Here is a 10,571-nt window from a genome sequence, read left to right as displayed (position 1 = left end):
ATGGCTGCCATGCAATCAGAATATGATGCACTTATAGAAAATGACACATGGACTTTATGTGATTTGACTCCTGGAAAAAAGGCCATTGGTACGAAGTGGGTTTACAAGTTGAAACGCAAACCAGATGGTGAGATCAATCGCCATAAGGCTCGACTTGTTGCAAAGGGTTATGCACAGCAAAAAGGCATAGATTATGAAGAGACTTTTTCTCCCACTTGTCGTATGACTACTGTGCATTTTCTATGTGCATTGGCAGCTCATTTTGGTTGGGATGTACATCAATCAGACATTGTTACTGCTTTCTTGAATGGTGACATATTTGAGGAAGTTTATGTAACGTAGCCTCGCGGTTTTGTCATAAAAGGACAAGAGGACAAAGTGTGCAAATGTAACAAGGCTTTGTATGGGTTGAAGCAATCTCCTCGTGCTTGGTATAAGAAAGCTGACACTCATTTGGTCAAACAAGGCGTTCGTAACAGTCCAACAGAAAGCACATTGTATGTAAAGCGTGAGGATGATGTATTTCTCATCGTGGTTCTTTATGTTGATGATTTGTTGATCACTGGACCAAATGAGAGACATATTTTTGAATTTAAGGCTGATTTGAATGCTACTTTCAAGATGAAAGATTTGGGGCTGTTGCATCATTATTTGAGCATACAGTTTAAGCAGTGTGATGGTGGTATTGCCTTGTGTCAGAAAAGTTACATAAAGACATTGCTATGTAAGTTTGGACTTGAGGATTGCAAACCTATTGCCATTACCATGGAAACAGGTTTGAGTCTACATGATGCTGGCGATCCTGCTGATGTCACTCTTTACCAAACTACTGTTGGCTGCCTCATTTACGTATGCAACATGAGGCCGGATATTCAGTTTGCAGTCTCACAGGTCAGCAGATTTATGCATAGCCCAGGGTCTAAGCATTGGCAGGCTGTCAAGAGGATTTTCCGCTACCTTAGTGGCACTTTACATCTTGGATTATTTTATCCCAAGGGGGGATCATTGCCGCCAGACTTACATGCTTTTTCGGACTCAGATTGGGCTGGTTGTTTTGACACGAGAGTGTCCACAAGTGGTTTTTGTTTCATGCTTGGCAGTTCATGTATATCATGGTTGAGCAAGAAGCAACCTACTGTGGCCACTTCGAGTTGTGAGGCTGAGTACAGGGCAGTCTTCACAGCTACGGTTGAGTGTGTATGGCTCAGACGCCTTATGGCTGATTTGGGTGTTGGACAGGACACTACCAACATTATCTACATTGACAGTCAGAGCGCATTGGCAGTTGCGAGGAACCGAGTTTTTCATGCTCTCACAAAGCACATTGAGGTGCATTACCACTATGTCAGGGAGAGGCTCTCAGCAGGAGAGATCAGCTTGGCTTATGTGCCAACACAGGACAACCTTGCAGATCTTTTCACAAAGGCATTGTCTCGTGAGAAGCTTGAAGCTTTTCGCAAAGCTTTGGGCTTACTCCCCTTTGTGGACTGATCCTGTCCTCAGGGCATGGCACTTCCCTTTACTCATGTGCCAGCTCTCGTTCACCGCATCACTCCAGGGGGGATTTGTTGCCATATACATGTGGTAGTGATGTGTGTGAACACACTAGGACCGCCGGGGCATTTTTTCCCTCTTTAGGAGGTTTTTTCCCCCGTGCATTGTATATACGCCCATCACTCTAGGGCTATCTATCTTTCCATTGCACACTAAGTAACACACTCTCTATTGTGTGGCTTGAGCTTCCTTCGTCTTCTCCAAGCTGTGTGTGTTTCTCTGCAACCCTAATTCCAACACTCCTCCCCCTTCAACCTCGCAAAAAGAAGTTATACCGCCTACAGAATCCATCGGATACCAAGAAGCCTGTCAAGCAGTGGCTGGATTTGATTATAGACAAACTCTACGGCATTTAGAACAGCAATTCGAGTGTCAGAATGTGGTGCTAAGTGAGAAGGAAAGACAGGTCCACATCTGACAATGCCACAACAGTGAACACTATAGCAGAGCTAGAGCAAGAAAAGCTTCAAAGACAGCTGATCGTATCAGGGATGGTGGCCCTGACGGCGGCAAATGAGCTAAAGTTAAAAGAAATGGAACAGCAACTAGCTCAAGCAAGCGCTGAACTACAGATTCAGAAACAGATCGGTTACACGCTGCTAAAGGAAAAAGAAGATTATCTTTTTCAACAACATTCAGGACATGCCAGAGGGGCCAGTCAAGGAGTATATGCTCTATGAAAAGAAGATACTGGAGTCAGCAGCCCGGGCATACTTACAACTAGAAGAGCAGGTGGAAGGATTTGGCCACGAATACCTCTCGTTTCCTCTGCTATGCCATGAAGCAAATTTGTGGAAAGAAAAGATGCGGCATGCCTTGCCACGAAACAAGGAAGGGGGTTACGAAGGCATTGCCCTCATAGTGGAAGAAGCTCAGGTGCTTGTTGATGACCACTCCAAGTGGAGGCAGAAGTGGTTGGACAAAAGGCCACGGGATCTAACACATTACCACAACGCTCCTCAACATATACAAATAGATCCTACATTCTGGCCTGTCCCTCGAAGACGCACTTGGAAATATTTCACCACATGGAAGGGGTCGAGGCAGCACAAGCTAAATTACCCGGTTCTGACAGCGCAGCAACCCCCTACGGTGGCTTACACGGTCAGCACACTAAACTCAACAATCACCTTGCTATGGGATATACCTGATTTGGCGTGCCAGATGTTAGCAAAGATAGCACGGATGATCGTCACCTGCATCCAGGTTTTTAAAGACACTGAAGGCGACGATCATCCGTGGAATCTGTTCTTGGAAGGACGTAGAGGCATCTGTTGGAATCTATAGGATTCACCGCCACGGCACATCTTGAAGGCCATGTACTCCAGGCTAATGTACCTGCCATCACACTACTTGCAGACATTTGAAGAGGCCTTCGTCACAGGATTCTTCGAAATGGATTCAAGGATTTTCCATCCCATGGCGAAGGACCTCAAGGCAAGGTACGTGGCATACCAACACACCTTATCTGAAAATCCATTCAGACAGCATCAAGAAGGCCTCGAAGCCGTCCTGAGAACAAGAAGCTTTTCAGTGACACTCGCTTCATTAGAGCCACATCAACGACCAAAGCACTAAACATGCACCAGGGCGTGCAAGGATAAGGAATGGGGGAGTGTTTGGTGGACGAAGCAACAAGCGGTCGTAGCCAGAAGGATCATATTTTTCTGAGAAACCATTGTAAAATTCTCTTGTAAAGAAGCATCTCTCAGCCGGGAAATTGTCAAGGATGTATGATTATTCTTATGGGAGAAATTGTATATTAGAGATCCAGTTTTAGGATTAGGGGCTTATGGCCGGACAAGCCATTTTGTAAATACCTAATCTATAAAGGTCATTTTTTGTAAGTTGGAAAGAGATCTTTTGAATGGACAACTGAGAAGACAACGTACGTTTGAGAGCTCCTTCTTGTTCAAACTTGTAATCTTCGCCATTGCGGCTACGGTAATCCAAATTCAGATTTGAGTATTGCATTGTGTTCCTCTCCTCTTGCTCTTCCATTCAAGTGTAATCATTCAAGATTCGGTGAAGGTTTTCGATTACGAGTTTGAGGCCTTAAATCGTTTTTTTGATTGTCTATATGCGTTTTATGTTGTTTTGACCCTAGGAGAGGCTTTAGGGACCCTAAAACGACCCATTAAGATCATCTGTTCGCTGATTTTGTTGACTTTGGGATGAACGATCGTGATCGTTGTACCTCTCCAAAATGCTGTGACAGTGATAGAACATGTTCCTGATAATCCCCTATAGCTCCCCTTCAAGTTTTGTGCAATTCGGATATGATTTGCATGGTAAACGGGCGTGATGACTGAAGAACGGTGTAGGAGGACATAGGCAGATCACTTGGCGGTAACGCGTTTGATTTGCTTGTAGAGTTAGTAAGTTGCATCTCTTCGAGTTCACTTCATTAGGATTGACATCCTAGTGAGTTCCCATGCCTCATCCAAGTCGCTTCCCTTGTATTGATAAATATGTTGATGCTTGAGAGCTATGCTATGGACGTCCGTCGCGGCGACCCGCAAACAGTGTCTTGGTGTTTTATTTAAGTTCTTGATAGCTTGTCTACGGGTGTTGTTATCAATTTAGCCATAAATCCCACATGTTGTAAGAGGGAGAGATGGTGGAGAGGAGTCCCCTGGCCTTAAGACAGTGATTAGGGTAGCTTGTCTTGTGATATGTTGTGGTGTAATTTACTCAAGCTATGGTGAACAAATGCTAATCTCACTTTGATTGGTCATGACATTTTGTAAGAAGGTATTAGTGCAACAAGCACCCCCTTCCCCCCTTTCTGTTTTTCTTAAGTATATATTCATGTTTGCTTGATCACTATCGATACGTTGCAAAGCAGCCCGAGCACTCTCTCTCTCTCTCTCTCTCTCTCTCTCTCTCTCTCTCTCTCTCTCTCTCTCTCTCTCTCTCTCTCTCTCTCTCCGCATCCTAGTTCGCATCCAAAACTATGTGGTGCCCCAAATTGTGTAGGCTTAGGTTACGGGTTTGTATGTGTGTTTGTTGTTTTTTTTCCAACACCAATCCAATTGAGCAGCACGAGAGCCTAGAGGGGGGCTTAGAGGCCACTCTTCTTGTTGCCTACCCAGGACTGCCTCAGCATCACACACCGACACTCAACTCCGTACTATCTACAGTGCAATGGTCTAGTGGAAAAGGTAAACAACATGATCTGTAAAATCATCACACAGCAGGTAAATAACCACACCAGTGATTGGGATAAGCATCTCATGCCTACCGCACGACATTTCGAACATCACTAGGTTTCACCCCTTTCCATTTGGTATATAGAAAAGAGACCATTCTATCCTTTGAGGTGCAGATAGCCAGCTTGTGAATCATGACCAGCCAGTTACAGTGCCCAATTGCCCATCTCTGCAACCACATCTTGGATCTAGAAAGACTTCAGTTAGACATGGAATATGCGATCAACTACTATACGACGCCCACTCACATTCAATCAAGGGCTTAAGGAAAAGTGTCTAAATAAAGGCATGTTAGCATTGAGATAAGACAACACTAGGAAAGATAAGAAGTTTCAGCCCAGATGGGAAGGGCCATTCATCGTTAAAAGGCGATACACCAATGGTAGCTACAAATTGATGGAGGCAGATGGTCGAATTCACAAAACTAGAGTCAATGGATGGAGGCTCAAAAGGTACTTATTAAGGTTTGATCTGGAGTTCATGGTAGATATTCCATAGGAGGGAGAACCCTCCAGCTCTGTTGTTAGAGAATCAGAAGCAGAGCTAGAGGCATGAATGCCTCTAGCTAGAAGGAAGGGCTAATGATGGCCGGTTTTCGAAGGCCTTAACCATGGGTACTAACCCCAAGAAGGGGAGCATTATAAGTCAAAAATAAAATAAAAAAACATTTTTTGTTGCAAGTTGGTGCCAGCACCCCCCCTCCTTGTCCTTGCGCTTGCAGAGGGGCCGTCTCTCTCTCTCTCTCTCTCTCTCTCTCTCTCTCTCTCTCTCTCTCTCTCTCTCTCTCTCTCTCTCTCTCTCTCTCTCTCTCTCTCTTGCTTGGCTCCACGCACCTCTCTCTCTCTCACTCTTTCGTTCTATGTCAGCAAGAAGGCGAAAAAATTCAGCTCTCCCTCCCTCTCTCTCTTTCCATACACACACACACTACACAAACACCTACACACACACACACTCACCCTCACACCTCTCTCTCCATCTCTCTCTCTCTCTCTCTCTCTCTCTCTCTCTCTCTCTCTCTCTCCATACATGTATACACACTCATACACACACACACACCCACACACACACTCACCCTCACAACTCTCTCAATCTCTCTCTCTCTCTCTCTCTCTCTCTCTCTCTCTCTCTCTCTCTCTCTCTCTCTCTCTCTCTCTGAATCTCTCTCTCTCTCTCTCTCTCTCTCTCTCTCTCTCTCTCTCTCTCTCTCTCTCTCGTTCTGTGTCAAAGAAGGAAAAATAAATTCATCTCGCTCTCTCTCTTTCCATACATACACACACACACACACACACACACACACACTCACAAGCACATACATGTACACACACATACATACACTACACGCATAATCACACACATACACAATCACATAAGCACCAACAACGCACACACGCAGCATGCAAAGAAGGAAGAAGCAAAAGAAAATGGACATCAATGCATCGACAAACAAAGAAGGACCAAAAAACACATGATGGCAACATCAAATCAAAGAATGATGTTGAAGGCATGCCCCAACCGGCACCAAAATTGACGACCCGCGCTACACCAACGCACCAGTAGTAAAGCTTGTGATTTGTCGGCATCCCATACAAGGACGCACTTCCATAGTAAACATCCGTGTAGGGTAATTCATTTTCCATTTTCCAAGCCAAACTTTGTAAAAAACCATTTGTATATTCCACCTCTCTCCAGGGGATGATCACAAAGGCCCACCTAGGAGAATATATTTTCTTATTTCTCCCAAAACAAAGTACCAGTCAACCGTCCGGGACTAGGTTGCCTCCTTTGTCTCTCCAGCTTAGGACCCTAAACCTAATTCGGTTATACTAAACTAAGCAGCCTGCACCTATAAAAGAGTACTGAGAGGTCTCTAGGGTGTCAACACTTGAAAGAGAAATCATGCACATACACTAACTCCAAGGGTTGCTATGCTTAGGAGTAGGATCTTTGTACACATGAAATTTCCCTAGAGAATGCACTATAGGCTCTCTCTCTCTCTCTCTCTCTCTCTCTCTCTCTCTCTCTCTCTCTCTCTCTCTCTCTCTCTCTCTCTCTCTCTCTCTCTCTCTCTCTCTCTCTCTCTCTCTCTCTATCTCTATCTATCTATCTATCTATCTACCTCTCTCTCTCTCACCACGGTCTCCATCTCGACATAATGAAGTGTTTTGTAAATACCATTTTAAATGAAGTTTGCCCTCACATTTTGAAGGGTTTTCATCTCCTCTGCCTACATCTCTCTCTCTCTCTCTCTCTCTCTCTCTCTCTCTCTCTCTCTCTCTCTCTCTCTCTCTCTCTCTCTCTCTCTCTCTCTCTCTCTCTCTCTCTGTGTGGTGTGTTGTGTTAGTGTTATTTAAATCATTGATGTCCACGTCCCTAGCCGCTCAAAGCTAGGTGGTGCCCCCTATTCACTTCCCATGACGATGTATGCATGGACGGGCCTGGCATAGAGGCCACTGAGGTCCATTTTGCGCTTGCACTTGTCAGTTCATGTATGTAGACACTAAGCAAGGGATCTAGCACCCGATAATTAAACACTTCCTCTTGGATATAGTCCGTTTTTAATCGTGGTGTTGCGTTCTATGGTCCACTCATGTATGGATTACCGCAATGCACCCTTAGTTTTACCACAATTGAAATTGTGATGATATCTAAAGAGGTTCCGCTAGACTATTGGCACTACTAGCTCCTACTTAGGTATAATAGTGTACATTTGTGTGAGTGATTGTATGTATGTATCTTTGTGAGAATGAGAAAAAGCGGTGTAGAGAGAGAGAGAGAGAGGATTGGGTATAGACATGTAGATGTATGTAGATAAGAGCTAGGTCCTAATATTTACTAGCTTTAATGTAGATGCTCGACAACAAACCACATACAAGGGAGCATCCCAATCATTCTTCCTTTGGTCGGTTCACGTCCCAGATGGGCCCCTGTCAAGGATGGACATCGCCTTGAGTGGACCCTAGTTGACGGTAAGTCCAAGAAATGGATTTGAGAGTATCTATAGCTAATGTTTTGAGAGAATGAGTGTATATTTCTCTTTATTATTAGCTGGCATGGACCTCTTACACTTATTGAGGTGTCAGCCCATCTATCCAGGTTCCTCCACGAGTGTTAGATCCATACCTCCAAGGTGCACTCTCTTTCCGAGAGGAGTACCTCCCTTTGACAGAGGTATTGTTTGGCCATTGCAGTCCCCATTAGCTTGTGGCCTACGATCTCTCTCAATATACTATGCTATGTGGGAACCAGGGAGGACTCCCTACATCTAGAGCCTCGCACTGATGGAACCTCCTTCTATGGTTTCCTTTTACCGGGCGACCTACTCCCTTTCCATCACAGGGTCCCACTCCCCTTCCATGATAGTGCCCCACACCATTCCATTTAACTCTTGCTTCACGCGAGCATCATCGACAGTCCAGAGGTGGGTGGACGAAGAACTTCTTTTGGTAGTACGCATTGATATTCATCTCAGGGCAGAGAGCATCGTAAGGGGTTGAATGGCGCGCGTGGGATTCCTATGGCTTTTCTTGATTTTGTGGTGGAGAGGGGACATGGTCCATTGTTTCAGAGTGTGCTGCTCTAGAGGCAGAGGATGAGGAAAGAGAAAAATAGAAAGTACATTAGAAATAGAAAAGGGGGGGAGAGAGAGAGAGAGAGACACAGAGAGAGAGAGAGAGAGAGAGATAGATAGATAGATTTCATTATCGTCCTCGGAGGTCAAATATGACCCATGGGACCAAGAAAACGTACACGGTTGTGCCTCTTTACTAGAGGAGTACATGGAGAATTATGACTAAAGTAGATACAACAAAATTGTGACACATGTCACTTAGGAGAGGGAAAAGGAAAAGGTGGCTTGGGAGTTTTTGGAGCTCAAAATTCCTTAATGATGGCCTTGCCGCCTCGGTAGACGGCCCATTTTCCAATTGCTCGTGCTTCACGAACCTTTTGGAGTTCTTGTTTCTTAACTTTGAGTTGGGCGGGTGTCAATGCCTCGCTTATCCAAATTTTGGTGCCCTTGAGAAGTTGTGCTTGTTGTAGAACTGCTCTACGTACCTCTTTAGCCTTGAAGACCAAGATGCCTTGGTTGGTGCGCTTCTCGTGGTGAACCTTGTCAATTGTGTTGGGGTCGAACTCCGTTGGGTGGATGGCTTGGTTAAGCTTCACTAGAGTTGATGTGTAGTCATCACTCTCCCCCCACCAAGTAGATGGCAAGCCACCGATTCGAACGGATAGTGCTAGTCCTTCCCGTCGGCGACGTTCTTGCATGCACTCTTCTACTTTGGAGCAGACCGTGATGGTTGCTTCTTGAACTTGGGTGACAAGGTTGGCCATGTTTGCGGTTAGGGTGTGTTCGACCTCCTTTGCTTTGGCGAGAAGGTGCTCACTATCGTCTTGCTTTTGGGACTCCAAGGAGGAGAGACGTGTCTCAAGGGCTGCAAGACGCACCTTGAGTTCTGCATTCTTGTCCTTGAGCTCTCGAATTTGAGATTGGAGACGGTCCATTGGATCCACCCGTGGGGTGGGCACAAAAAGACGGGCCCGTTTGATTGGGGAGAGAGAACCCTCGCGTTGCATTGCAGATTTCCAGGTGGGAGAAGTTTCTTCTTACTCAAGTCTCTTCCGGTTTCCTCCCACTTGAGGCTCTGAGTTTCTCGTGGGAAGGGTCAGATTTGCTTATTTGAGTCTCTTCCGGTTTCCTCGCAGTCGAGGCTCTGCATGGGAAGGGTCGCCTGTAGTTAGGGCTCAATATTGATTGTGTCGACAGAGTTCAGTTGGGCAGGGGCACTCATTAGTCGGGCAGGACGAACTCGGGTTGAGTCGGAGCAGGAGCTGCCGAGTGAGGCCTATCGAGCAGGTATTCTGCTGGACATGGGAGGCGGGGCGGAGCTATGGCTGTGAAAAGCTCTCCCGCAGGGCTGCCCCTCGCCCTAGGGAGGCCTGGGAGAGGGAGAGAGAGAGAGAGAGAGAGAGAGAGAGAGAGAGAGAGAGAGAGAGAGAGAGAGAGAGAGAGAGAGAGAGAGAGAGAGAGAGAGAGAGAGAGAGAGTAGAAATAGACAAATGCAAGTAGAGAGAGAGAGAGAGAGAGAGAGAGATGCAGAGACAGATATAGATAGATAGATTTTATTATCGCCCTCGCAGGTCAAATATGACCTATGGGACCAAAGTTACATGTGATGTAGTATGTGTATGGCTGATGAGTGACTCTCGATGCTCCAAAATTGTAGTGATGAGAGTCGCAATGGAGAGCCCACACTTTGGCTGGGAGAGGAAAGTGTGTAGGTCTAAGTTATGGCTGAAAATGTGAGAGAAGCAAGTTCGGATGTGATCAAAATCTGAGCACTCTAGTAGTGTGTGGTACTCAGACTCTAGAACTTGCAGTGAGCATAATGTGCACAATCGATTTGACTCTTCTCCATTGCCCCAACGCCCTATCTCGCATCGAAGGAAATGGGAGCTAAGCCGAATTGCTGCGATAGTGCCTATCGCGGACAAGGGAATAGGCTCAAGCATGTAAGTGTGAGTACGGTTCCCTCTCTCAGCGAAGAACATGGTTTTGTAGTTGGGGGCAATATAGGTGGTGTAATGTATGAAGCGTGACCCACCAGATTTCTCCCAAGCCGTAATACATTGGCGTTGTAGAAAAGCTTCATTCACTTGAGAGTCAATTGAAGCATCATGTAGCAAGTGTAATGCATCCCATCTCCCAAACCACTTCTTTATGTCTTGCATCCATCCCGTGCTCAAGATCTTGCTTTTATGCGTCTTTTGAATTTTTTTTCTTGCTTCCCATGCAATTGTAGGAAG

The 10,571-nt window shown here is 45.6% G+C and overlaps 1 pseudogene; it reads right to left on the bottom strand.

The window, feature by feature from the left end:
* Positions 1-8,530: 8,530 nt before the first annotated feature.
* LOC147453977 (uncharacterized) lies at positions 8,531-9,341 on the bottom strand (annotated as a pseudogene).
* Positions 9,342-10,571: the final 1,230 nt, after the last annotated feature.

Source organism: Adiantum capillus-veneris, chromosome 7 (assembly GCF_014529385.1).
Source record: "Adiantum capillus-veneris isolate H3 chromosome 7, ASM1452938v2, whole genome shotgun sequence".
NCBI classification, from domain to species: domain Eukaryota; kingdom Viridiplantae; phylum Streptophyta; class Polypodiopsida; order Polypodiales; family Pteridaceae; genus Adiantum; species Adiantum capillus-veneris.
Note: the sequence above shows the minus strand (reverse complement) of the source record. Positions and strands in the feature narration are given on the sequence as shown.